Source organism: Rhinolophus hipposideros (assembly GCF_964194185.1).
Source record: "Rhinolophus hipposideros genome assembly, chromosome: 8".
In the NCBI taxonomy this organism is placed as follows: Eukaryota; Metazoa; Chordata; class Mammalia; order Chiroptera; family Rhinolophidae; genus Rhinolophus; species Rhinolophus hipposideros.
This window is the reverse complement of record NC_138054.1, coordinates 26,560,514-26,588,475: the sequence shown is the minus strand read 5'-3', so window position 1 is coordinate 26,588,475 and position 27,962 is coordinate 26,560,514. Positions and strand designations below refer to the sequence as shown.

Genomic DNA, 27,962 nt, shown 5'->3' with positions numbered 1-27,962 from the left:
CACACACACACACACTGCTCACTAATGTATGTAATACTTAAAACAGTGCCAAACACATAACAAGCAAACAATAAATGTTAGTAATTATTATCACTACTTGGCCATTCTTTTTGAGGTATATTAATGCCAATAAAGTGAAGAAATTATGGTTTGGTTATTTATGCAATTCTTAGCTAATGTGAAACCAATTCAAATCTTTTACGTATTGAAAACTAAACATTTCAACAGATACTAAAAGGAGATAAGCTAAAGAATGGAATCACTAAAAGAACAAAATTGCCCTTCAAGTTGAGGCACATGTCACTGGTGGCACAAGAGTATTATCTCAAAAATGGACTCAATTATAGAGACAATTTTGGAAGCCATGAAATAAACTTCAATCAACCCTTGAAGTCCAGCATTTGTGTCACCAAACTCCACATCACCTCAGATGAACTGGAAGTCTCATCTGTTAACTTAGAAAGTGGCAACATCAAAGAGGATTTGTCCCTATTTTTCATCTTCAAAAAATTAGATTTCCTGAATGGATTGATAAGGAAAACCCTCTCTTAAAAAAATATACTATTTCAGGGACAGCCGGATGGCTCAGTCGGTTAGAGAGCGAGCTCTCAACAACAAGGTTGCCGCCATTCCCACATGGGGTGGTGGGCTGTGCCCTCTGCAACTAAAGACTGAAAACGGTGACAGGACTTGGAGCTGAGCTGCGCCCTCCACAACTAGATTGAAGGACAAAAATTGATGGGTCCTGGAAAAACACACTGTTCCCCAATATTCCCCCAAATAAAAAAAATAAATAAATAAAAAATATATATGCTATTTCTACAAATGCTAAAGGCAATTTTCATAAAGCAAAACCTTCTAAGGGGATCTCAGAAGAAGATGGCTTCCCAGAGGATTTATGGAACACATAACCACATAACCTATAACCAAGGCTTGTGGGAATATTTAATGAGCTTGTGTCACCCGCTTCCCACAGCTGCAGAGGGTCTATGGGTCTGTGGGACTGTGCTGGCTAATCCAGGGGCTTAAACCAGGTCCGAATGAACCTGTGGAAAAGAAAGGCAAACGGTTCTATTAAAAATATAGACTGCAAATTGCTGACAAGAATATTGGGCAATTATTAAAATGCAGCAATTACAGATATAATAGAGCCAAGCCAAACAGTGTGATGCCCAAAGGCAAACCACAGCAAGTTTACACCGGATCTTAAAACATCTCCGAGGAAGTCCAAGACAAGTTGAAACTACACACTGCTGCTTCTAACAAAGAGGGAGCTTTTCTTCCTTTAGCTTAAAAGTCCCTCCATAATGTAACTTGTTCAAAAAGAAAATAAACTGCAGGGAGTTTTTTGTCTAATCTTCCCAATGTGGTGACAGGATCCTAAGGTGGAAGAATATAAAAAGGAAAGCAAGTTGTTCCCATTCAGTGGAATGACAGTTTTGGCCAAGACTTGCACACATCAAGCGCCTTAACACACAACTTTCGGGATCACTTCCCCAACTAGAAGTATGCTGGATAATCGAAGGCTTCCAAAAAGTTATGGATTTGAATTTGAAGTTAAACAAGGGAAATACAAACTCCTCTTTCTTCTGTGAGGTTATATCACACTCAATTTGCTAAGACCAGGAACTCCCCACCTTGTTTTTCTGACCTCTCTGCATCTGCTTGGAGTTTATGAACTAAATGCTTCCTTTAGAAAAACTAATAGGGTACTTTGAGATCTTGAAAGAACAACTTGAGGTCTGGTCATTTTGCCCACATTACAAAGCAATGTGTTCCATCAAAGGGTACCAGAGCTTTTAGTATGCACAAATGAACAGAAAAAGATACTGCATGAGAGCTTAATGGATTTTAAAATATAGATAAATAAAAAAGATGAATGTGATACTGATTCTTCTAATTTCAGAGTTTCTCTGTGCCTACTTCTGAGGCCATTAAACTGAGCATGCTGTCCCCACCTTCCCTAGCGATCAGGCAGAATACACGGTAAAGACCAGGATTAGCTGAAAAACCCCCATCCAAATGAGTCCTGAAAACCACCGTGGGTGATCCAATGTTCAAACGGAATTGAGCGGGAATAGTATTCCCCGGGTTGACCAGGATGTTTTTTAAAGAGCAAGTCTTACTCTATCTTAGAAAGAAAAGGTGGCAAAATGATGTCTGGCAGTAGGCTAAAAGCCAGCAAGAAAAATTACTGAATTCCCCTTAGATGGCTAACACAACTGGCTATATACATGAGATTATTCAAAATCAGAACTAATTTACAATTAATTTGCAGCCAATCAACTTCTCAACTGAAAGAATTGGCATGCTAAAGAAGATATGTGAATAGCTTTTAAAGTTGGAAGAGGTCAACATGATTTCATTGATGAAGAAGAGCCCGGTCTCCAAGCCTACAGCACTTACCCAAAATAATATGGCAGGGTCTAAAGTAGAAAGCGGGTCTTTCCATAACCAACACTCTACCTCCCAGCTCCAGGTCTGTCTCCACAAACTAGGAACCATTTGCTCCCCTTCAATATTCAATCTCTGAAAACAGAACATTGTTTCCAAGAGAAAGGGAAAAGCCCGCCATGGCTGCCATCAGACATTGCGATTTCCATGTTGACACATGCACTCTGCACAAATCAGTAGTACTCCAAGTTCTTTGAAAATGCGAAGGGCAAGATGAAGCACAAACCTGTGCACTGCTGTATCTCAACACTAAGACTGCTCAGCCCCTACTCAGGAAAATATTCAGCAAATTTGAAGATCTTAAAGACAGGCGTATATTGAGTAGAAGAAAAACATTACCATTCCCTAAATGTAAATAGTAAATAACACCTGAGTTTCTGGTACCTTGAATGATGAAATGGTTTTCTAACCGATCATTAAAATGTTTCTAGCCTGCCATTTAAGTGAATGCTTTGGAGAAAAATAAACTGTTACGTCTGCAAATAGTTAAATGAAAGCTGGTAGAGGAATTGTTCTGATGGCTATTCAACATGTTATTCAGGGGATTTAGAAAAGAGGCAGGATGGATGACATCAATATATAGCTTGGCAGCCTATAAAAAGGGATGTACGGGATGCAGAGCAGATACTGTTGTTTGTCTGATGACATGTGGATGCCCTTTAAGACCTGTACACAGAGAAAGCAAAGTCACCTTACTGAGTCCCAACAGCAACTCTCAGATTTCTCTACTACACAGAGAAACTGATTATTCCAAATCCCCACTTTCAGACAGATTTGGCACAAAGAGAGGAAAGGTCCAGGCTTTGGATAAGAAATCTTTGGAATCACATTTAAGCACAATCAATATTCAACAAACATGTTCTACTATGAGCCAGGCACTGTTAAAGATACCAAGGATATAGCAGTGAAAAAAGGAGCCAAAAACCCTGCCCTCATGGAGCTTAACACCATTTACTATATTAGGCAAGATATTTAATTTCCAGGGCTTCATTTCTTCTTTCGGTAAATCTTTATTTGCTGCTTACTCCACGCCAGGCAATGGGAACATAATGGCCAAAGAGACATACTACATACTGTTGGTCTTTGTGGGCTTAAAGATGGGGTAAACCAACAAATAACCACAAATATGTAATTATATGCTATGATAAGAGTCCTAAAGGAAAAGTAGCCACAACCCGAAGGATAAGTAAAAATGTAAAAGGTCAGGTGAGGGATGACATTACAGGTAGATGAACCATTATAGGTCCCTGATGCTGCAGGGAGCACGGCTTCAAAGCCAAAGGGAAAGGAGAGGAACACGGTTTAAGCAGGGAAGTGGTGTGATCCAACTGGGTTTTTAAAGATTTTCCTGGTACGGGCACTATGAAAAACAGTATGGACATTCCTCCAAAAATTAAAAATAGAACTACTGTGTAAGCCAGCAATTCCACTTCTGGTGATTATATATATAATATATATATATTAATCATACATATATATTATACATATATCCAAAAGAATATATATATATATATATATATACATATATATATGTATATATATATATATATATATATATATATATCTCCAAAAGAAATGGAATCACTATGCTGAGAGATATCTGCACCCCAAGTTCATTGCAGCATTATGTACAATAGCCAAAACACAGAAACAACGGATTAATGGATGAAGAAAATGTGGTGTGTGTGTGTGTGTGTGTATACACAGTGGAATACTATTCAGCCATAAAAAGGGAAATACTGCCATTTGCAACAACATAGACAGATCTTGTGGACATTATGCTAAGTAAAATCACTCAGACAGAAAAAAACAAATACTATATGATCTCACTTATATGTGGAATCTAAAAAACCAAACTCAGAGAAACAGAAAACAGATGGTAGTTGCCAGAGGGGTAGGGGAAGGGGAAATGGGTAAATGTAGTCAAAGGTACAAACCCCCAGGTATAAGGTAAATAAGTTCTGGGGATGTAATGTACAACAGGATGACTATAATGAACAATATTGTATTGTACATTTGCATGTTACCAAGAGAGTAAATCTTAAAAGTTCTTATCACAAAGACAAAAAATGTGTAACTACATGAGGTGATAGCTGTTAACTAAGCTTACTGTGGTCATTTTGCAACATATACATATATGAAATCATTATGTTGTATACTTTAAACTTATACAATAGTATATCAATTACATCTCAATAAAAACGGTAGAAAATAAAGATTTCCCTGGGTACTGTATGGAGAGCACAATGAAGGAAGCCCAAAGTGGACGGAAGATCAGTTAAGACTCTTAAAGCAGGTCAGACGAGAAAGAAGATTTAGATCAGAATGGAGCCTCAGTTTCCTCATTTTTAACAAAATAACAAACTAAACTTACCTACATCGCAGGTTTATTGCAAGAATCAAATAAGATTTTGCAGGTAACAGTATAAAAGCTATCATTATTTATCATTAGCAAGCTGTCTCTGCCAGAGAGAATTATCTTCCTGAGGCCTAAGATTCATTAAAGTCCCAACATTCTGTGGCTGCCAGTGGCAGGGAACAAAGATTACTCTTGAACTACCTGTACTTGTAGGCAGAAATTCCACATGAAGACCGGGTGGGAAGGGAGGCAGGAGCACGGAGGGTACAAGATGTGCAGAGAAGCTGGACTCCACTTTCCCCTGACCCTCCAGGGCCTGGTCCACCCTCACTCCTGGCTGACTGTGTGACCAACACATCTCTGGCCCCAGCATCCTTAGTTTCCTTGGGGCTGACCTTCAGTCAGTCTTTAAAAGCCCTTCCGTCTATCCCAAGCATAACATACCTCACTGCTCAAGCAAACTACTATAAAAGGGAGAGGGTGGGCATGGATACATTTCACACGGTTGTGAAAGACCACATTTTGTGCAGCTTCACAAACCAGGATCAATTTTTAACTCGCCCCTGCAATATTCCAAAAAATACATTTCACAGTTACCCTGTTTCCCTGAAAATAAGACCTAGCCGGATAATCAGCTCTAATGAGTCTTTTGGTGCAAAAATTAATATAAGACCCAGTCCTATATTATATTATATTATATTATATTATATTATATTATATTATATTATATTATATTATATTATTACATTATACCTGGTCTTATTTTATAGTAAAATAAGATGGGGTCTTATATTAATTTTTACTCCAAAAGATGCATTAGAGCTGACTGTCCGGCTAGGTCTTATTTTCATGGAAACCCGGTAATATTTTGCATCCAACGATATCTGTCACTCAGAATTTTAAGCTATGATTAATAGAGAACTATACTTCAAGGTTCCAAACCTGGCTTACCCAGATGTGTTACATTGGGCAAGTCATTTAGCCTCCAAAAATGCCCCTCCACAATTTGTTAAAATAGTAATGATCTTTTCATTGTAATATGAGACAGACAGAATAAGGGCATGGTACGTAAAGCAATACCTGGCCCACACAGGACATTTTTAGAAACTAATTCATTGGAGTTTTTATGGTACATAAAAATATACTGAGGCTTTCAAAAAACCAAGCCAACTACTAGTAACAAGAGTAGATTATACCAGTTTGCATTAATATTTGGATTATATGTTACCCACTAGAATTTCAGCAATTCCCTCTAGCACCAAAAAACGATTCCAAACTCAGTACAAGACATAAGTCCTAAAGACGGTCATAATATGGGAAAGCCATTCCTGAAGGGTGGGGAAGGGACGGCCTCAACATCTCTTGTATGAGTTACAGGGATTTGGCTGCATGACCCTCCTCAGTTCTACATTATGATTCTCAAAGTCACTTCAGGGGTGTAGCCAGGGGGCTACAGAACTTAGCCTGGCACTGCCACCAAACCAACCCAGATGCCCGGAGTGAGGAATCAGCTATCACCACAAGGGCTTATTAAATCATGAAGCTGCAATTATTCCAGGGAAAGTCAGCACATCTGAATATTCTCAGGACACCAGTCATCATCCCTTAGGCCCTAGCAAGCACCAGGGCATGAAAAACAGCTTTTGGGAAGCAGCATCTACTAGACCTCCAGTAGACAATTTTGTACATTATATAGTAATTTACTACATGATTTACATATTTATTTATATTTATGGGGGTTCTGCAAATATATGAATTCAGAATAAACTTCCAGAATAGACTATTTTGCTAACTACAATAAAGCATTTTTTTATTCCTATTACTGACTTCCAATATAAAATTATTTCTCTCGGATAGGAGTAATCCCTCAATAGATACATTTCATTTAACCGATTTTATTTGGTAAGGAAAAGGCTCAGCAGGCCAACCATGTGAAACATTAAGAATTAAAACCCTTCGATGGTTGCCCACTGTTGTCAGGATAAAGAACAAAACCCTTCACAGGCTGCCGGATGTTATCTACTTAGTCCAACCTCATCCTCTGCACGCTCCAACCACACTCGCTTCCATTCGGTCCCATACAAGGGCCAAGTCCTCGCTTCCCGAAGCGATGTTCACTGTGTTGGAACTCAATGGCAATTCATGGTCCCCCTAACGTGGACACTTTCTGACATCTTCAGGTCTCAGGTCTTGTATAAGCATGACTTCTTTCAGGAAGCCTCCTCTGATTCTCTCAGACGAAGTTAAACTTGAACATCTGGAATGTAGTGCAATTCAACCCTGCAGGTAAATCTTTATGTAATTACTTCCGTCCAGGTATGGCTTTCCCACTCGTCTGTTCACTCCAGAAAGAGGGATCATAGTCTACTTAGCTCACCAGCTGGCACACAGGAGGCATCTACTAAAGGTACCATACTGGATAGCAAGTATAAAATACTATTATATATGTTACAATTAAAAGCAGTATGGAAGAAAGTCAAGGACAGAGGCCTCAGAACAAACCAACCCTGTGGATAACCTTAATCTTGGAACATTTTGCCTCCAGCATTGTAAGAAAATTAATTTCTGTTGTTTAGGCCACTCAAAAATAAGTAAATAAATAAATATACATATATATATGTATACACACACACACATATATATAGTAGTATGGAAGGGTGAATTATCATTTCTCAATCATAAATCATAAACCAACAAATAAGAGTTGTGTGTAAGAAAGAACCTATACCTCAGGCAGGAGTTCTGGCATCAACCCGTTTTACTAGCTCAGACAAGTCACTTCCTTCTGGGCTTTAATTTCTTCATCTCTAATATGATGGGATTAAACAAGGGAATCTTTTATTCTATACCTTAGAATTGTCATTATATGGACTAACAACTAATCCTGAATCCCTCCTATAACATGAGACTTCCAACACACTCGTGGAAATTTGAAATATAATGGCTAGCAGGGAATGACTTAACAAAACTGGGAAGGACTAAGAATAACATTCAATTTGACAGTGTAAGTGTAAATAAAATACAGGCATATACCTTGTTTCATTGAGTCCCGCTTTCTCGCACTTCACAGATAATGAGGTTTTTACGAATTGAATGTGTGGCAGGCAACCCTGCATCAAGCAAGTCTACCATTTCTCCAACAGGCTCAGATGATGGTTAGCATTTTTTAGCAATCAAGTATTTTTTAATTAAGGCGTGTACATTGTGTTTTCAGACATAATGCTATCACACACTAAATAGACTACAGTATAGTATTAACATAACTTTTAATGCACTGGGAAACCAAAAAACTTGTGTGACTCACTTTATCGTAATATTTGTTGTGATCTGGAACCCAACCCACAGGTATGCCTGTACTAATATCACCCTGGCTATTTTTAATACACAATTTATATAAACAAAAAATTAAATGAATTATCTTGCGAGCAATGTAAGCACACACGAAACGTGAATTTTGTCAGATCTGCCCATTTTATCAAAACTGCCATATTTATTCTATTCCTCAAACTCCATGAACTCTACTCATTCCATTCCCTCATTCCAAAAGCCACTTTTGATTAATCCCATCCCACTATGAATGCTGTCTCCTTGACATTTTGTATATAATTTGTTCCATGTTACATCTTCTACTCAGGGCCAACTCAGAATGTTAGAAATAGATAACATCTACTCCAACCCTTTAATTTTACAGATTAGAAAACCAAGAATTAGAAAGGCTCAATGAGTGGCCCACCATTACACAGCTAGTTAGGAGCACAGCCAAGACTTGTCCACATGCTGCTTTGTAATTATTCTGTGGTTCTTCATGTGTTTATACCACATTCTCCTTCCTATTAAAGGCTAACACCCTGCTTTCTTCTCACCCCACCGAACAGTCTCAGCTACCACCTACTGAGCATCTACTCTGTTTTTTATAATTTCTCATTTCATCCTCTCAACAACCCAAGGAGAGAGATGTCCTTCACTCCACTTTATACTGAGAAAAGTGAGGCTTCAAGATGTTAAACAACTCCAAGGTCACCAGCTAATCAGTCTTGGCACCAGGACTGGAGCCCAGGTTTGTCTGATGCCATAGCCCATGACCATAAGCCCACAAACAGGAAGTCCTCCCCTAGAGTCGCCAACCAGGCCCTGCACAGTCACCTTCTGGTAATGTGCAGGGTGATTAGATCTGACATAAGGGATGTTATTTCGTTTTGAAACCAGGGAGGCAAGCCTCAATCAGCAGTTTAATTTTACTTTATTCATTCACTCAACAAATATTTATTAGCACATACCTTGTTGCAGGCACTATTCAGGAATCTGGGGACACAGCAGCACACTAAACATGACACTGTTCATGGAGTTAACCTTCGAATGGGGGAGACAGACAACAGATATATAATGTGGCAAAGGGCAGTAAGTCCTACGCAGGAAAATAAGGCAGGTTAAAGAGAACAAGTGAGGAGAGAATGGATATTATTTTAGATAGAGTGGTTAGGGAAGGTGTGGTAGTGTGATTTATAATAAGGAATATTCAACTGGTCTTCCTCCCCATTTCTGACACAGAATTTCCTAAGTGATGAGAGGGATAAAGGTGTTTTTTGTTGTGTTACAGAGGTGACTTTTGGACTCCACCTAAGGATGGACTTTTTTTTTTTTTTTTGCCAGAAGAGCTAACCATGTATTTGGAGGGTTGGAACTTTCAGTCCACCACCACCCCTACCTCAGAGGAGGGAAGAGGGACTGGAAGATGAATCAGTCCACAACGGCTGATAATAATTTTATCAATCACGTCTACATAATGAAGCCTCCATAAAAAGCCAGGGATTCAGAGAGCTTCTGTGTTGGTGAACACAGGGAAATTAGGGGAGCGTGGTGCTCTGTGCCCTCTCCCATGTCCCTTGCTCTATGCACCATTTCCACCTGGCTGTTCCTGAGTTATATCACTTTATAATACGCCAGTCACGTAGTAAGTAAAATGTTTCTCTGAGTTCTGTGAGCCACTCTAGCAAATTAATCAAACCCAAAGAGGGGGTCATTGGAACCTGCAATCTATGGCGCTAGGTCAGAAGCACAGGTAACAACACGGGCTTGCAACTAGTGTCTGAGTGGAGGGACACCTCGTGGAACTGAGCCCTTAACCTGTGGAAATCTAATGCTGTCTCTGGGTAGACAGTAAATAGTGTCAGAATTGATTTGAATTCTCAGCCACCCAGCTAGTGTCTGAGAATTGCTTGGTGGTGTGGGGGAAACACCCCTCCCACACAGTGGAATTGGTGATCAGAACCCTGTTTAGAAGGTCTGTCAGATGACGTGACATTTGAGCACAGAGGTGAGAGACAAAGCTATGACAATATCTGAAGGAAAAGCATCACAGGCAGTGGGGACAGCAAGTGCAAAGGCCCTGCAGTGAGAGCATGCTTAGTGTCTTCTAGAAGCAGACCACAGTGTAGTAGAAAGTGTGGGACACCCCCTTCCCAAGCTGACCTGGGTTCAAATCCCTGCCCTGCCTTTTCCTAGTGGTGTCACTGTGCACAACTTACTAAACACCTCCATGCCTCCTCATCTGTAAAGTAGAGATAATGATTCTATTTCCCTAACAGAGTTGTTATGGGGATTAAGTAAATTAATAACATGTAAAGCACTTACTTAATCCCTAATATGTTCTTAGGGTTCAGGAAATGGTAGCTATGATTTTTAACTAGGTCATTGGTAGCTCCATTCAAGACAACTTATTTTCAATTTGATAGTTTTGAATCTCAGAGTTAAATTATGCTGCTGGCTTTGGACATGGCCAATAAATTCCTCCTAAGCCCTTGACTTCCTTGGCTGGGCTTCCTGACCTGATAAGGAGGGTTCTGTAGGAACCATACTGACGTTATCAAAGAGCGGGAAGCAAATCACTCTAACATCACTGTTATACTAACATAAATTAGCTCTTCATTCAACACAACCTCTACCCCCAAGAATCAGATGCTTCTTCAGAATTTACTGTCCCTTGGATTTAAGTCACTGGTTTCATAGGACGACTACCACCAGTATTGCCTCCTCACTGTACCACTGACAGAAGCAAATGGTAATTTCAATTGCAATCCTCTGTCTTGAGAAGGGTTAAAACCTCTCTTCAAAATTAAACCAGTAATTTAACTTTTAAAAAGATCTTTTCTCCAATGTCCTTTTTGTCTAAAGGTAATATGACATTTCAAAGAAATTAGAACATCAAAGCAAAACTCAAGCATCATCTGGCCTGGTGGTCTCCAGACCATTCCTTACAGCACAGCCCAAAGCAACTCCAGAAGGTAGTGAGCTGCCCTGCAGATGGGCCTAGAGCCAAAGGAAGATGTCAGGGCCACAAGGAAATTCTGCTCCTCTTCCCCAGCTCTTTTCTTTAATGCTGTGTTTACTTTTCATCTTTGTAGCCCGATGGGCTAAAGGGCAAACCACAGGCAGAGAGAAACCACAGCAAGCCCAAGCCTGTTAGAGGTAATATGGGAGTCTTCCCAAACCACTTGTAAGACTGTAAGGCTGGGGAGAGCCCACGGTGGCTGCTTCAAGTCAGACAATTAAAAAGAGGTCAATGTTCTAGTTTGACAGGCCTTGAATGTTGCTTTTTAAAGATCAGATTCTCCTTCTTCCAGACAGACCTCATGGTTTTCTCTTTTTAATGTCATAAGTAAACATTTAACTATAAGAAATCCACAAAAGCTTGCTTCTTCTCATTCATTTATTCATCCAACAATTATTTATCAATGCCTGCTCAATGCCAGGACTGTTCTAGGTGTGGGGATTCAACAAGGAATAAAACATATAAAAATCCCTTCCCTTGTGGAGCTTACATTCTATTCAGGATGGACGGACTATAAACAATATATATAATTGTATATGAGATAGAGATAAATGCTAAGAAAACAAAAACAGAAAAGAGGGAAAGGAAGTATTTGGGGGTCTTTGGTTTGGTTCGTTTCTTTGTTTTGAGTAAGGATCTCTAGGAAGTGAACTCTGTAGATATTTGGGAGAAAAACATTCCAGGCAAAAAAAAAAAACAACAAAAAAACAAAAAACAGCACATGAAAAGGCCCTGAGATAAAGCATGTGTGGCCCGCTAGGGGGATGGCAAACAGGCCAGGCAGCTGGAATGGAGTGCGTGAGCTGGAGGAGTGAGGCTAAAGAAGTAATAGGCAAGGGAGTCACGGGCTGGCTATGTTGGACTTGACAGGTTATTATAAGGATTTTGATTTTACTCTGAGAAAGAAAGGAACAGGAGGGTGTTGTAAGCAGAGGATGACAGGAGCTGCCTTAGTTTTTATCAGGGCCATTCTGGCTGTTAGGTGGAGAATATTGCCGAGGGGCAGAAGAAAGCCCTGTTCCCCAGCACGTGACCTTGGTCAGACCACCTAACCTCTCGGTACTTGTTTTCATCCTTAGAGGGACTTGAAGAGGATTATTTCTAACCCTAAACTCTATGGTTCCAAGTTGATTTCCTTTGTCTTTTCTCTAGTGATAATTTATATTGACTATAAACGTGATCTTTCCCCAAAGCTTAAACTGACATGAAGCTTTAACAACTGAGTGGAAGAATTCAAGAGGACAACATATATGCCAAGCCCATGCCACACACCCAGGATACAAAGATGACAAGACTCAATCCTGCTCTAGGGAAGTCCAAAACCTGGCCTAAGAAGAAAATAAGCTCTCATGAGGCAGCAGCAGAAGTGCTGTAAGAGAAAATAAGAGAGGAAGCAACCAAACACCTGCCAGGAGGAGCCATGTGAAGTATCACCAGAGAAGCTAACCACAGATAGCCTGGATGAGTAAGCTGGGGTCCTCCAGAGAGAAGGGAAAGGAGGGGGTGCTAGAGGAGGGACAAGTGTGAAAAGAACAGGGCATGAGAACACAGGGCATGCTTTGGAAGCCATAAGGAGTCTCGTATGAGGACAGTGAGGTTTACGGAAGAAGTGGAGGAAAAAATGGCTGAAAACGTAGGCTAATGCTATGTTGTTAATAACCGGACACCCACGCCAAGGATAATGGAACAGCATAGATTTTTAAAATGTAAGAAATGAAAACATCTGTATTTTAAAAGGCATCTACCATGATGGATGCGTAATCTGAGATGGAGATGCTGAAGCCAAGAAAACCAACGAGAAGATGCCTACAATGGTCCAGGTGAGATGACGATTTGCAAATGGAGAAAATGCCAAGTGAGATCTGCTGAAGGTAAGACGCCCCGAGACTGGTGTTATTCGGCGAGGAGAACTAAGCAGAAGGGAGTTACTGGCACAGACGTGGCCTCTGAAGCACAGAAATATGAACGAGTAAATGACTAAGAAAGGAAGGAAAATGGAACCTCAGCGAATATCAACATGTGAGGATCGAGCCTTAAAAAGGTAAGGGGAAAAACAAGAGAGGCAGTTCCAGGGAAGCCAAGATAATAAAATGTGGAGAAAAGAGGAGAGGAAAGCAGGAAATGCATCAGAGCGGGCAATGAAGATGCTGACTGAAAACAAGCACGAAATTTTGCACGTTGCACCTTTCCTAGCACCCTGTCATAGTGTGGTGGGCGTGGGAGCCCACCTGCAGCAGGCCGAGGAATTAATTGGAGGTGAGAAAAAATAAAGCCAATAACTAACCACCACTAGCCCTGACAGACTTCGTTGTTGTCAAAGATTCTGTACCACCAGGAAAGTTTTATTCAACACTCTGTGGAGGTGTAAGGTGTGAGAAACAGGAACTAAGATCTGCTGGGGGCGATCTTCTCTTAGTTAACACCTGGGTCTCATGGGACCACTAATCCTGAAACTAGTAGTGGGCTTTAAGAAAGGCTACTTGCTTCTGACAAGTGATGAGGACAATATACTCACCCACACATCATCCAACTTCCAGTTAGGCTTCTCACCTCTGTATTCTTCTCACACTAGCATCCCTAGTCTTCTTCCCCCAGCAGAATAATACTAAGCAGCAGGAACTACATTTCTGCTCAAAGCAGGGTAAACAGTATAAGAAAAAACCATCGCACCAATTACCTGGTGTGGCGCTGGGAGCCCAAAACCTGGCACCATTTAATCAGGAAAAGGCTTTACCAAAAAACACCAGGCAGTCCTAGAACACTGGGACCAAACTCCTTAGTGTCAGCAGAAACTGCCTAACTGTTCTTCTATTTGAACTCCGAGAAACAAAAAGGAGCCCAAGGAGGCAAGTCTTCAATCCCAAAATTATTAATTTCCAATAGAGAATGCATGAGAAAAATTTAAAAGCCAACATAAAAACAGATTCCACTTTTTAAGTGCATCTACGGTCTTTTCTCCTTTACCCTTTACAAAAAAGCAACCAAACCACCAAAAATCATTTTTCTTGGCCTAATTTCCCTATTTTTGTGATATATAATTGGAAACAGACTGCTTTTTCCTGGCTTCAGCGAACAGGATCTTCAGGGTTATAAGAGTTGCCAACTACAGAACCTCAACGTTAGCAAAATTTATTTTTCAAACCTTTTACCTATGTACCTTCTTGAAATATACAGTAATTCCATGGGAACACATTTAAATCCCTTATTATTATGCAAAAGTGAATTTTCTCCCAACAATTTAGACACTCCTCTCCTTTTCATAGGCTCCAAACCCAGTTAAGCTAAATAGAATCCTGCTTTGTGTTCAGTTATCTGCCATTTGAACATTATCAAAAGCCCTACCCAGCCAGGTATCTATATGGGATACTTTCTGGAAGCATTTTTAAGAATTTAGTAGAACTGGTTCTACAGGAAACCTCCTTATTAGCCCACACACTGAATGAAATTAAAGCCTTGAATATCTTAGAAAGCAACTTCTCTAATAATGAAATAAAGATGCCACAAACTGAAAAAAACCATAAAAACAGAAAAATGCACAATGTGTCAAGTAAGTCATCCTGCCCCCAGCTCCTATGTCAAAAACAGGATGTATCCAATGGCTGTGCAGCAGCAATTATAATGGAGGAGTACGATGGATTCAAAACACAGACAGGAGCGTCTTCGCAAAACGGGTTGTTAGCCTCATTTTTCATGATTCAGAGGGTATATCATGAATAGACGACAGTACTCTCAATAAAGACAAAAAAATAATAAAAGTAAGAAGAGTGTCTGCTCAGAAACACTGGCAAAAAAAGACCAGCAATAGTAAACATGCCCATTTAGAAGATCAGAAACTTCTCCCACACACATAGGGAAGACCTTACTCTACAGTGATACAAAATGTATGTAATGAGTCAATGGTGCTTTCCCTCAAAGTTGAATTTAATTTGCCAGCCAATTGCACAAAGTCTAACATAACAAAATGAGACATTTATTCTTTATGGATAATCAGAAGAGAGTTTTGTATTTGAGTATGATTAAAAAAACAGAAAAGAGGTAATTCATAACAACATAGGCAATATCACACAAAAGTACTTAGAGTACTACATGAATGCAGGGCTTTGGGATGTGAATCTAAGTATTTCACCTCAAATAACCTTCCAAGTAGGAAAAGAAAAAAAGCCACATACTCCTCATGCAATCATCACACAGTTAGTTAATTATGAAAGAAAATGTGTAACTAGTCAGGTATATTTTTGCATCCAATGACCAATTTAATATTGTCAAAGCACATAAATCACTAAAAATGCTAACCAAATGATACTCCCAAAAAGGAATCTTTTCACACAGCAAATAGAATTAACTATTCATCAAGTTTCAAATAATAAAATAGCATTAATAAACATAAAAGAAATAAATCCAAGTTCTGCTAGGTGCTCCACCTGACCCACTTGGTGTTCTTACTGTCAATGGTGATTGAGTCATGGAGCCTGTAAAACTGCAGACTTTCTCCCAGGGCAATCTGATCAACAGGAAAGTTCAAGGACTAGTTTGTGTAGCGACTGTTTTCTAAAGATCATTTTTTTTTTCAAGGACTAATCAACTCAAATGTGTTTTAACAAATGGTCCATCTGCAATTTCACACAAAAACCTGACCTTCAGCACGTAGCAGGAAAATGAATTACGAGCTTAGGACAGACAAGCAGGTGCTTCTTCCTTCTGCAAACAGCACCCAACTCTGAAGTCCTTTTTTCCCTCCTCGCCCTCCCCAATCCAGTGTCCAAGAGGTAGGGAGAGTATATGTTTCTGTATTATCATCATTTTTCTTAAAGTGAAGATAGAGCTAACATTTGATACTTAATTCTAAATTATAATTGTGGCAACAATTTAACATTAAATCCTAAAAATAAACTTTGCTAGGCTGTGCTATCACTTAGTCTTCTTCCCAAACTTGAAGAAGCTTTCATCACAAACACCAGATGATTATCTATCTTAAGCAGGAGATATCCAGGCGTGGTTCTGGGGCCCATGTTTCAGACCTTAACGGACAATCTCAATTTTAAATATGGTCTCCATCCCTTACAGATATACCCATAGTTGTTAGCCTATAAGTCTTGATGTTCGGCTTGGAAAAGTGAAGAACGAAAAATGTAGAACAAGGTCCAAATAAGAGTGGCCCCACACTAAATTTTTATGAATGTTGCTTCAAACACTTAATATTGCACACATCTTGGTTAAGAGATAAAAACCATTACTCTTTCTCTAAGAGAAGGAAGAATGCTCGGAAATCTGTGCTAAATCTGTGCAAGGACTTTGCAAACAGAAAAAATAAAGCTCAATATCAGCAAACAAGTGTGCTATTTCAAAAGATACAAAACAGGAAAATGTAGAAGTGGACAGAGCCTAAGAAATGGACCCAGATCCTTTTCATAAGGCCCTTTCAAGATATGCTGATTTATTTCAGCTTGACTAGAATCTGAACAAACTAGCAATAGCTTATGTTTTATGAAATGCTACATTCCAGGTGTTACTCTGAAGATGTGGAACCAGAGAAATACTGCCATTGGATGTCGTTGCAGTAATACTTTGAAACCCACAAACTAGCTTTTCACGAATTATAGTTAGCCTTTAATAACTTCAGCCCTCACTGAAATTATTAAAGGCTAACTATAATTTGTGAAAGGCTAGCTTTTCATATAACCTAAATTCACTCTTTTTCATTCCTAACTAACTATCCATGTTCCTAGAGGCAATTCAAGATTACTTTTAAATTAAAGATCCCTAAAAACACTTACCTAACTTGAGTAACGCAAATATTAAAAAGTAGTTCAAGTTTTTTTAAGTTTTAAAATGTCAAAAGAAGTTTAAAAATATAAAGAAAATGCTCCAGCAGACAAACAGCGATAACGTCATTTTTTAAATTGTTAAGAAGGGAAAAAAATTGAAGACTGACCTCATTAATTAACAAACCTGACAATTATAATTAGTTTTTGCCCAATAGTAATGAAAACAAGGGCAAAAAAACCACACATGCACACACACATTTTCAAAGTGGATTATCAAGAACGAGGGTAATTCAAAATGACCACAGAGCAAATTCATCCAGGAAAAATATTACAGCAATGTTAATACTTACCAGTCATCCTCTAAATTCTAACTGTTCCGTCTGCTAAGCTTGAAATGTAAAGTCAGAACTTTTCACAGATTTATGATCCCAGGAAATTGGTCATCACTTAGGTACTAAAGATGTCAGTAATGATCACTTTCTTAGTACAAAAGGGACATTAGAGTCCTTTGGCCCTGGGCGCTTAGGCCCAGATTCTGCTCTCTGCAAAGCCAGCAGACACCTGATTTTTACAAGATACAACCAAGTTTGCCTACAAAAGAGAAAGATTAATTCCTTTGAGCCTTAAAAAGAATGGGACAATACTTGCCTTTAAGCAAACCAATTCTGTCAATCTATAAAGCCTTTCCATGACAAAGCCTTAGGAAGCCTTAAGACATCTTGGCCCCCTGCTATCAGAGGTTTAAAAGAGGACAACTAATTTGCTGAACTCTAAGACCAGGAACCATAAGCCTATTAGGGAGTTAGGGGTTGATAAATGTTTGCCGAATGAATAAACGAGATGCCAGCACGGAAGACTAAATTAGATCCTAACTAGACTATTATACTAAAGTGTAAGTGTAATATTGTGCTTTAGAAACAAGGGACTAAATTTGACCCTAACTTTGATAAATGAAATAAAGTTAAGTCAATACTACCTGATACACAGAAACAAGAAAGGAAACTGGCCTACAAAACTGCAGACTAAGATTGAAAACCTTTTGTAAAAGTCAGTTTGTGTTTCCAAATATGTTCATTCTTAAATATCATTTATATTATATTTACAAATAGGAGTGTCTATAGACACATCACACCTTAACTAGATAAATAGGATACTTCTGAACTGTTACTATACTAAAATATAATCCTCTAAGGAAGAATGCACAGTAATAGAAATGCTGTTACTCAGAATAGCAATCCCTTATTTCTTGCACTTGTAAGATGTTAATGAAAAGTGATTATGACAGGATTGTGAGCGCACCAATCTGCCTGAGAATAAATTTACTATATGCAGTTTTCTACAAAAGATAAATGATCGTATCATTACAAAAGGATTCACAATGGCTCTCTCCTGAATAACTTGAAATATTATTCAAAGTACACCAAACTACTTTACATACACCTCTTAAGGAAAACAAATGGAAAAAAACCTACGTGTGTATTTAATATATAATAGTTCTTGACATATATGCAACATACAGGCCCGCTCCTCACGGTCATTCTCAATGTCATCAGTTAAAATTAAACCCAGTTCTCCATTGTAAACTCAGAAATCAACTTGGTTATTTTGCTAAATTCACAACTTTCTCCACTTCTGAAGTGTAAGTTTAATACCCTAAAAACTGGCTTATGAACCTAATAGACATCAATGCTCCCCCTGTTGGCTAATATTCAAAATAACAATGAATTCCCCAGGGGTTGCCTTTGAAGTGCTGGGGTTCAAAAGTAAGTTGGTGACTTTTATATTTAAAAACATGAGCTGGATCAACAGTTGTTAAGCAAAGTTGTCATGTAATGGTCAGCTTCCATCAAAACAGGAAAAATTAAAGTTGACAAATGACAAACTGAAGGGCAAAAAATATGCTGAAGCCTTGAAACACTCAACAATGCAGAATGAAAGCCAAAAGCAGAGAACACCAAGAAACAGAGCTACATCCTTTAACTGACACAATGGCATGAAGTCAATTTCATTTTAATAGCCCTTCAGGGGGTAAGAATTATTTCCCTGCCTCTTGTGCCAACCCCAAGCTGTTTCCTAAGGAAACCAAGTAACGCTGACCAACAATGTCTGGAGAATTAATGAAAGAAATTAAGAATAAAGATCCTTATTAATTAACACAATTCAGAGTTCTATATGTAATTACTTGGAGCCAGTTTCCAAGGAGCTGTGATTTGGAACCACCATAAGTATATCACCTAAATTAATCACCAATACCTTATTTGTGTTTTAAGTGGTGTGCTGAACTCAAATGGGAAGCTGAACAATGGGTGAAGACGCCTAGACTGGCTGCACACAAATCTAACTGCACTTGTTGCTCTCTGCTCAGTGACAAAGCTAACTCTGGAGTCACAACAGAAAGTTATGTAGGAGTTTGAGCAAGTCACTAACCTAGTCTCTTATCTGTAAAATCGGGCTGTTAATGGTGGTTTTACCACATAGCTAGTATGAGGATTGAGAGCCATTGTGTCCGTAAGGCATTTCGGAGACTGTCTGGCCCACAGTTTGGGCTCAATAAACGTTAGCTAGGATTATTACCCAAAAGAAATTGCTAATTTCACACTGAATTGTTTGCAGCCTAAGTACCATTTCAGGAAAATTAAAAAGTCTTGGTATATGCTTTGCTACTTGTAGAAGACTCCTCTCCTCCCAAACCCCTCGCTTACTTTTCTTGGAAGGGAGGTGGAGTTCAGAAAACGCTTGATTGCCCCATGTCAGACTGTCATTCCTACCATCCTCTACCCTCTTCGCTTGTCTCCTGTCACCTCTGGGCTCAGGAAAAGCTGCACTTACACAGCAACCCTGAGGCAAGTACTATTATTATTCCCATTTCACAGCTATGGAAATGGAACAATTTTCTTCTAGCTTTTTTTTTTGTAGACTTAAGTTGTATTCTGCCAAGGTAATTCAGGCTTGACAAGCCGGTTCCCTACACTACGTGATACAGGAAAATGGGGCAAATGCCCTCATTAGAACAAGCAAGCAGGTTTTCCTAGCAACACAGATTTACAAGCCTGTTCTAACCAAATGAATAAGAGAAACCTTCCAAATAAACTGGGTAAGGCTCTTAAGTTCCCGGGGGGCGCGTTCCCCGCGGGGGCTCCGGGCTGCAGCGCTCCGCACCGCCCGTGGAGCGAGCACCCCGAGGGCGCGGCCCGCGCAGAGCGCAGCTCCTGTCCGTCCGAGCGCGAGTCCCGGGGCCGCAGGCTCTGCACTGGCAACTGAGTGCAAACCCACCTCAAGCCTTTCCCAACGACGCTGTCACGCGCCTGGTTGGAAGTGGCCGGCGCACCCCCGTGGGAGGCGGGAGAAACCGCGAAGAGTGAGTGCGGGCGTGGAGGAGAAATCTTCCCCATTGCGGCGCATCGCCCCAAGCGCTGCCCACCCGGGGCGGCCGCTCCCAACGCACCACCAGCCACGGGTCCCGAATCCGCGGCGCCCGACGGAGGCCGCCCTCCCAAGCCTGGGGATCCAGGCAGTCGGATCGCCCCCGGCCATGAAGCAGCCACGGAGCCGCGCGCGGCTCCGACAGGAACGGCGCAGCCTGCAGCGCTTGCGGCCGGGACCCGTGCTGGGTTAGCGGCGCACCCGGGGGCGTCCCGGCGGCGGCTGCAGTGTCGCGGGGCCGGGCGGCACGTACCTCGGGGGCGGCGTGTCCAGCGGAGATCCACCCGCTGCAAGTTGGAGGAAAGTTTCTCCGCCCAGCGCTCGGCGGCCGCGAGCTCCGGTAGCTGCTGCGCTGCGGCGCAACTACGCCACCCGGACCCGCCGGGGACTTTCACCTCCTGCAGGGGGCTCTGGGAATCACGCAGGGAAAGTGGCCTGGCACCGGAGCCGCCGATTCCCCTCGCTCACTCACTGGCAAGAGGAAAGCGCCGCTCAGCGTCCCCGAAACCCTCGATTACCCCCATCGGGCCGACCAAGCGCACTCGCTCGCCCTCACACACACGCGGGCGGGGACAGGCAGGACGCCACAGCAATCAGCGCGCGGGGGGAAGGGCGCTCCTCCTCCGCCCGCCCCGCCGAGGGCTTCGGGCCGCGGAGAAACTCCTCCTCCCGTCACCCGCCTTCTCTCTCCTCCCCTTTTTCCTCCGGGACTGATGGATGAGCCCCGAGCACTGCTTGAGCCTGCGTTTCCCTTCGGACCGAGGAGGGAGGGAGAGTAGGAGAGGAGAACGGGGGACAGCCCGGCTGCTGCATGCCCAGGTTGGGGCAGCGGGTGGGGGGGTCCCAGTCCTCGAGAAAGGTTGGGGTGGGGTCCTGAGTACGCGGGTGCACGCTGCAGATATTCGCTCCCTCAAACAGGTCCTTCAAACTTTCCAGGGCTCTCAGGAGTTGAGTTTTTATTTGGTTCCCTCCGTCTTGATATAAAAATTCTAAAACCTCCAGTAATCTGATCACACCCTTTGGCCACTCCCTAGCACAAGCCCCCTGCACACATTCATTCTGTCGCTGTTTGTTTTTCCCACCTCCAGTCCTGCCTGTTATCTCAAGATGCGCTCTGATGGTCTAGCCTCCTCCTCCCTGACAGATGAGAGTGCATTACCCAGTGATCTCCTGCTCGCTGGCAAAATAAATTAATACAAATAAAGGAGCTAGGTCAGCATAACTGGCGCTGCCCTAAGATTGGCTCAATATAAACCAACCTGTCGGTGACCGTACAACTTCCTGCATACCTGTGCCTGTGAACCGTACCCTACAAGAGTTGATGAAAGCACTAATGAGAACACCACTTTGATACTCCTGTTTACACCCCGTTTTTCTATTAAAAGATAACACTTAAATCACAGGACACTTTTACCAAGAGGCTGTAAAATGACCATTGGCTGACAGGTTTCAGAAACTGGACTTCCATTCCTGACTCTGTCCTTAGACTAGCTGTGCGACCTTAGACTAATGGTTTAAACTCTCCACATCTCTTTTGTCCTGTGTAAAAATGAGAAGCTTGAACTAGGAGAACTCTTTCAGGTCTAAAGTGTCATGGCCCCAGGCCTTTAATAAATCGGCAAGTGGAATTGGGAGGTTTCTTATTATTATTTGGAAAGTTATTGAATTCCCTTACTTTGAGAAAAGAGGAAGTATTTCTCATCCTTTTGTTTTGTACCTACACATAAAGAATCCACCCAATTGGAGGAACTTTCACAAAGATCGAATCATCATTGATCACCTGGATTTACTGCGAAGGCCTCCTCAAAGAACTATTCATTCCTTACTGATATTTGTTGATCATCTACTGTGTGAGAGGCTTGAGCTAGGCCTTGGAGATACACATAGGCTTAGTACCCTGAGGGAACAAACAGTCTAGGTGGAGTTAGCTTCAGCTTTGATATCTCTCTAGATACAAGGCGTTAGCTTTCTCATAGACTCGAATTACATAGTATTCATGCCTCAAATTGTCAAGTTTTAGTTTCAAGTGCAGACATGAACACTTGAACGGGGTGTGAATATTTAATCCTACATTTAAATGTATCAATCATGTTAAGTAAGGCTTTCTAATTTCTAAATAAAATGGCATAGTAGAAGAAGAGAGAAAAACCAAATCCTAGATAACTTAGGAGTATCTTGTCTTCAAAGAGTGATGAAGTGACTGTTCACAATGGAGCCAGGTTCTCAATAGTGTACCATGAACATGTATTGAACAATTACTTTGTACCAAGCAGAGTCCTAAACACTCTATATGTGTGAACACATTTACTTCTCACAGCCCTATAAAGCTGTGCACAAACCTGCATATAAACTGAGGCCTTACGTCTTGCGAAGATAGTATAGCTAATAAGTGGGAGGGCCAGGATTCAAACCAGGGCATACGTACTTTACATATAGAGCTTTACATATTGGCAAAATGAAAGGCTTGGAGGAAGAGATTGGTTGGTTGGTTGGAACTTTTTTTTTTCTTTTTTGCAAAACATCTTTAAAATTCAAAGCTATTTAGTTCATTTCTGTAGAAGATATGAAAAAACACAAGAATTTATTTTATATCAGTATTTCTAAAATTAACGTCTAAAGAAACATTTTCTTTTTAAATCTTTACACTAATAATGTGATATTATTTGCAGAAATCCAGACACCTGAAGCATAGAACAAAGGTTTAAATATAAACTTAAATTTTTGGTTTCCCAGCAAAGCTCTAGAAGTAAGGTTCCCCTACCTTTTATTAATGGCAGTATTAACCGACTTCTAAGGGGATGAATCCTGTCTTTTCATTGGTTTCTTATGAATTAGGACAATGTTCAAGTTATAGTCTTTGTTACTATAAGATACAAGTTTCCTTTGATCCAAGGTGGTATCTCAGTCATTTGTTCCGAATTTTTCAAAAACAATTCTAAGCAGGGGAAAAGGGGGGGGGGGGGTAAATAACAAGGTGCACTTTATCTCACTTGTATAAAAGCATTTGACAGAAGAGAGTCTCGGTGATTTACTGAAGCTGTGTTTCTTCCAAGGAACCACCCCTCCTATAGGTACCAACCTGCTCCTTTATGATGACTCATATTTACTGGCATGTCTCCGGATTCTCTTAATTAGCAGACAACTGAACAAATTCATAATAACCTGTTTATGCTCCTTACAGAAGCAAACACCTCAAATTTCTAAAAGAAATTCATTTTTTTAATTTTTTAACAAGTCCTCATATAGTGCTTAGCACATGCTTTGCTCATTACAAATTCTAACTCATTAAATGCTTATAACAGCCCTATTATCCTCATTTTGTTACCAGGACCCCAATGTTAGAGTCCATCTGCCTGCTCGCACTGGCCCAAAGAAATGCACGATCAGGAGTTTACAGTATAGAAGGAAAAATAATTTAATATTGATACTGGCCAATCTGCAGACAAGGAGCTTATATTCTAAAGACCCGACTCTCTGGAGACTATGTTGTGTAGGTTACAGATTAGATAGGGCAAAATCACAAGACATGGTGGGTTAGGGGCCTGGGGCATGCTGGGAGTTGATGGGTTGTAGGTGAGGTAAGGGTGATAAATCATTTCTTCAGGTCTTGAGGAGAGTTCTGAGGTCTGCTCCCGCATCCCTTTCGTCTCATGGTAAAGTAGCCAGGGGGTCATTCCATCTTCAAGCTCAGGAGCTGAAACATAACTTAGATCAAGCTGCTATCTTTAGCCTGCTAGAGGTCTAGACCTGGTGACCATTAGTCAGGTCTGGGCTATTATCTTTTGCTGCCTCGGGTTGCTGATTATTGGTGGGGGGTGGAGGAAAAGGGGAGAGGCTAGGTCTGTCAGAAGTATACATATGGAGAGAGATGATTTCTAGAGCTAGGATTTAAAGCTAACTTTAATCAAAGTCATAAGGACCCTGGGTTTCAGTTTTACAGATTAGAAAATGATGCACACAGAGGTTAAGTAAGTTGCCCAAAGTGACACAACCAGCAAGTGGTAGAGCCAGGTGCTCTGGCTCGAGTCTGCTCTGAACCTCCACTCTGTGCTGCTGACAGGTGAACGGGAGCCCTCTTCCAATCATAGAGAGAGTCTTGTTTTTTTTTTTTTTAAGCCCAATTCTTTAAAACTTTCAAATGATAAAAACAAAGTTTGTGGGCCGGGCCGGTGACTCGGGTGTTTGGACCGCGGTGCTCCTAACATTGAGGTGGCCAGTTCGATTCCCACATGGGCCAGTGAGCTGCGCCCTCTACAGTTAAGCTTGTGAACAACAGCTCTCTCTAGAGCTGGGCCTCCATGAGCAACCAGAGGTTGGCCGCGCTGGAGGTTGGCGCACCCGGAGGTTGGCATAAGCTGCCGTGGGCTGCTGAGTGGTGCCACGCAGGCTGTTGTGTGCTGCTATGGGCTGCCCTGTGCCACCATGAATGGCCGATTGCCAGCATGAACAGCCGGCAGCCAGTGTGCACTGGCTGGAAGCAGGGAAGAGCTGCCGTAAGCTGCTGTGAGCGGTTGACCTGAGCGGCCCACCAACAACCAGTGACCTGCTGCCTGGGATTGTGGGGGCACAAGGCTCAATATCCCAGCATGGGCCAGGGAGCTGAGTCCTACACAACTAGACTGAGAAACAACAGCTTGAAAGGGAGTGTGTGGGGGGGTGGGAGGTAGAAGAAAGGGGGGAAAAAACAAACAAGTTTGTTTAGGAGAACTATCCCTGCCCCCCCCACCCCGCCCCTGCACCACCACATAAAAATAGATTCCTTTCCTCCAGTAAAGAGGGGAGAAGAGAACCAACTTTAAAGTTTGTCTGAAACAGCCAATATCTTAGAAGCAATTGCATAACTACTCTTAAGAATGTGTGACAGAACATGAACCAAATGTTCCAAAATTGTTGTGACAGCATACTGGTCTACAAACTATAGCATGTGCGCCTATTTTCTGCTCGGCTGACTGATTATTACAGACAGATTTACTACTTTATTTCTAAAATTCGCCCATAAAGATTCCAGTTCGTGCCTGTAGGTGTTTTAAATATCACCTTAATCTAAGGCCATAATCTAAAACCACATTTTCTGTATCTGCATCCAAGATTAGAATTTAGTTTTCTCTGATAAAATTTGCAGCTGGCAAATTCCAAATTAATGAGGAAAAATACTATATCAGATGAACCTGTATGCAGAGCAGAGCCCAACACAGACACCTGATTCAGGCCTGGGGCATTCCTCAGAGAACTTGGAAAGAAAAATCCAAAGCAAATTTCCTTACAGTAATCATGAGTTCCTGCAAACTTGTCATTTCCTGTGCTCCAATGGAGGTTTCCACAATGCACCTTCAATTTCCCCCTCTGCAGGACTTCTGACAAAGCAGGAAACCTCACACAATTTCAAAGTAACAGCCAGACACACCACCCCCCCATCCCTGTGGTCTTAGCTCTGGAGGGGGTGTGGCAGGGCCTCCACTCTCCCTGCCTCCGGAACAGGGATTCCAGAGGGAGGACTTCGCCCTGGCCTCCACCTCCATAGCGGCCCTGCAGAGAACTTTTGTTTTGACCTGGAGAAGAAAAAAATAATCGGGAACTAAACACTTGTTATTTTGTGTTCAGGGGAAACAAAAAAAGATGAGGAGCACCCAAGACATGTATCAATATCTGTTAATGTTACAAATCTCTTTGCCTTCATATTAACAGATACAAGAAATGCTAAAACTCTACTTCTAAAAATACCCAAATTTAAAAATTATTATTGCTATTATTATCCTTCATTGAGCACTTACTCTGTGCAAGGCTTTGTTGTAAGCCTAGCCTTTTTAAATGTATTTCCCGACATATTTTGAAAATGGTTATTTCCATACATTTGTTATAAAATTACCTGCTATAACATTTCATTAGGCCACTCAATGTTCTTTTAATCTAAGGAGAGAGAGAGTTTCTCAACTGGGTCCCAGATTCAGTGATGAATTCTATAAGAAATTTGTTTTCAGTTTGTATTTTTGTTTTAGTAATCTTAAAAAGAAATATTTTACCATCTTTTTGGGGGGATTGCAGGTTGGGGGAAATAAAAAACCAACAGAGCTTCCCATAATAAAATATTTTAATTTCTTAAGTCAGTGTTTTTTAAAGTAGGAAACTTATTCCCAGAGGCCCCTAATTTTTTTTTTCTTTAAAAGGGGTACTTACATTGTAAACGTTTGAGAAATGTGCTATAAAATTTTTAATTAAAATTTTCTTTAACATTTCCCCAGTTTAGTCATACAATTTATGCTGCTTTCTGGAAGATGTTAGCTTCTTTCGTGTTCCAAAAACCAACCAATATTCATTGACATTTGCTAAGCCATATTAAGAGGTGAAAGATACGTACAGAGGTAACAGGAAATATAATAAAAGGATAATTAAGGAACAGAAAAGTATTATATGTTAACTACCAAATGTGACTGTAAGTGCTAGAAGGATTGAGATGATCCTTGGCCTGGGATGATTAGAGCAAGGTAAGAAGTAACATGAGGATACAGTGGGTGCAGAGAACGGAAAGAACATTCTGAACAATGGCAAAGGGATACTAAGGCTTTAAAGCAGGAATGCCTCAGAAACTTGTCCCCAGAGAGAAGCTAGAATAAGAACAGATTGTTCACCTCGCCATAACAGACTATGGGGACCTCCCAGGAGCATTTCCATCAGTCTCCATAAGAAGTCCAAGCCTTCTAAGTCATTGCTTAACACCAGAACACTTACCACGATATGGCTCTGTACATCCCCTACCCTAATTCAATCTTTCTCAACCTTCCAAACCCTTCTAGTTTGCCCTCTGGAATTTATGACAATTAACCATAAAATCCCTTGTATATTCCCCCTCTGGAAAACTCTGGCCTCTCGGTTCCTTGACTTTCTCTCCTCCAGCTCCCTGTTTTTCTGCCCTACTTCGGTCTCCTAGTGCCGTGATTATGTCCAGGTTGTTTTCATTAGAAATAACTGTTCCACCTCCCAAATCTCAATTTCAAGCATTCCTCTCTGATCACCAATCTATTGTTCCAACTCATTCCCTCTAGTATCTTGATTCCAGCAATTCTTTGACCCCACCAGGGTCTCTAATCCATTGTCCCCATGGCTTTTTCTCTTTTTTTCTTTTTTCTTTTTTTAAGATGTTATTGGGGAAGGAGAACAGGACTTTTATTGGAGTACAGTGTGTATGTACTTCCAGGACTTTTTTTTTTCCAAGTCAAGGTGCTGTCCTTTCAATCTTAGTTGTGGAGGGTGCCATTCAGCTTCAAGTTGTTGTCCTTTCAGTCTTAGTTGTGGAGGGCGCAGCTCAGCTCCAGGTCCAGCTGCCATTGCTAGTTGCAGGGGGCGCAGCCCCCCATCCCTAGTTGCAGGGGGCGCAGCCCCCCATCCCTTGCGGGAGTCGAGGAATTGAACTGGCAACCTTGTGGTTGAGAGCCCACTGGCCCATGTGGGAATCGAACCGGCAGCCTTCGGAGTTAGAAGCCCAGAGCTCCAACTGCCTGAGCCACCGGGCCAGCCCTCCCTACGGCTTTTTCATAATGACTGACCACTATAAATGTATGACCACAATCTTCAGGAGGCTCTTAGCACTGCTCAACAATCCTACTATTAGGTCACTCTCTTCTTCTCCAAGAAGTTT

At 41.2% G+C, this 27,962-nt stretch overlaps 1 protein-coding gene across 2 annotated transcripts in view; it reads right to left on the bottom strand.

Moving 5' to 3' along the window:
- The window catches only part of TGFBR3 (transforming growth factor beta receptor 3), a 194,224-nt gene extending 173,327 nt beyond the window's left edge, over positions 1 to 20,897 (bottom strand). For both annotated transcript variants that reach the window (XM_081057099.1, XM_081057100.1), the window contains exon 1: positions 20,583 to 20,897. The gene's annotated coding sequence lies outside the window, so the exon portion shown is untranslated. The remainder of the gene's footprint in view (positions 1 to 20,582) is intronic.
- Between the last annotated feature and the right edge of the window lie 7,065 nt (positions 20,898 to 27,962).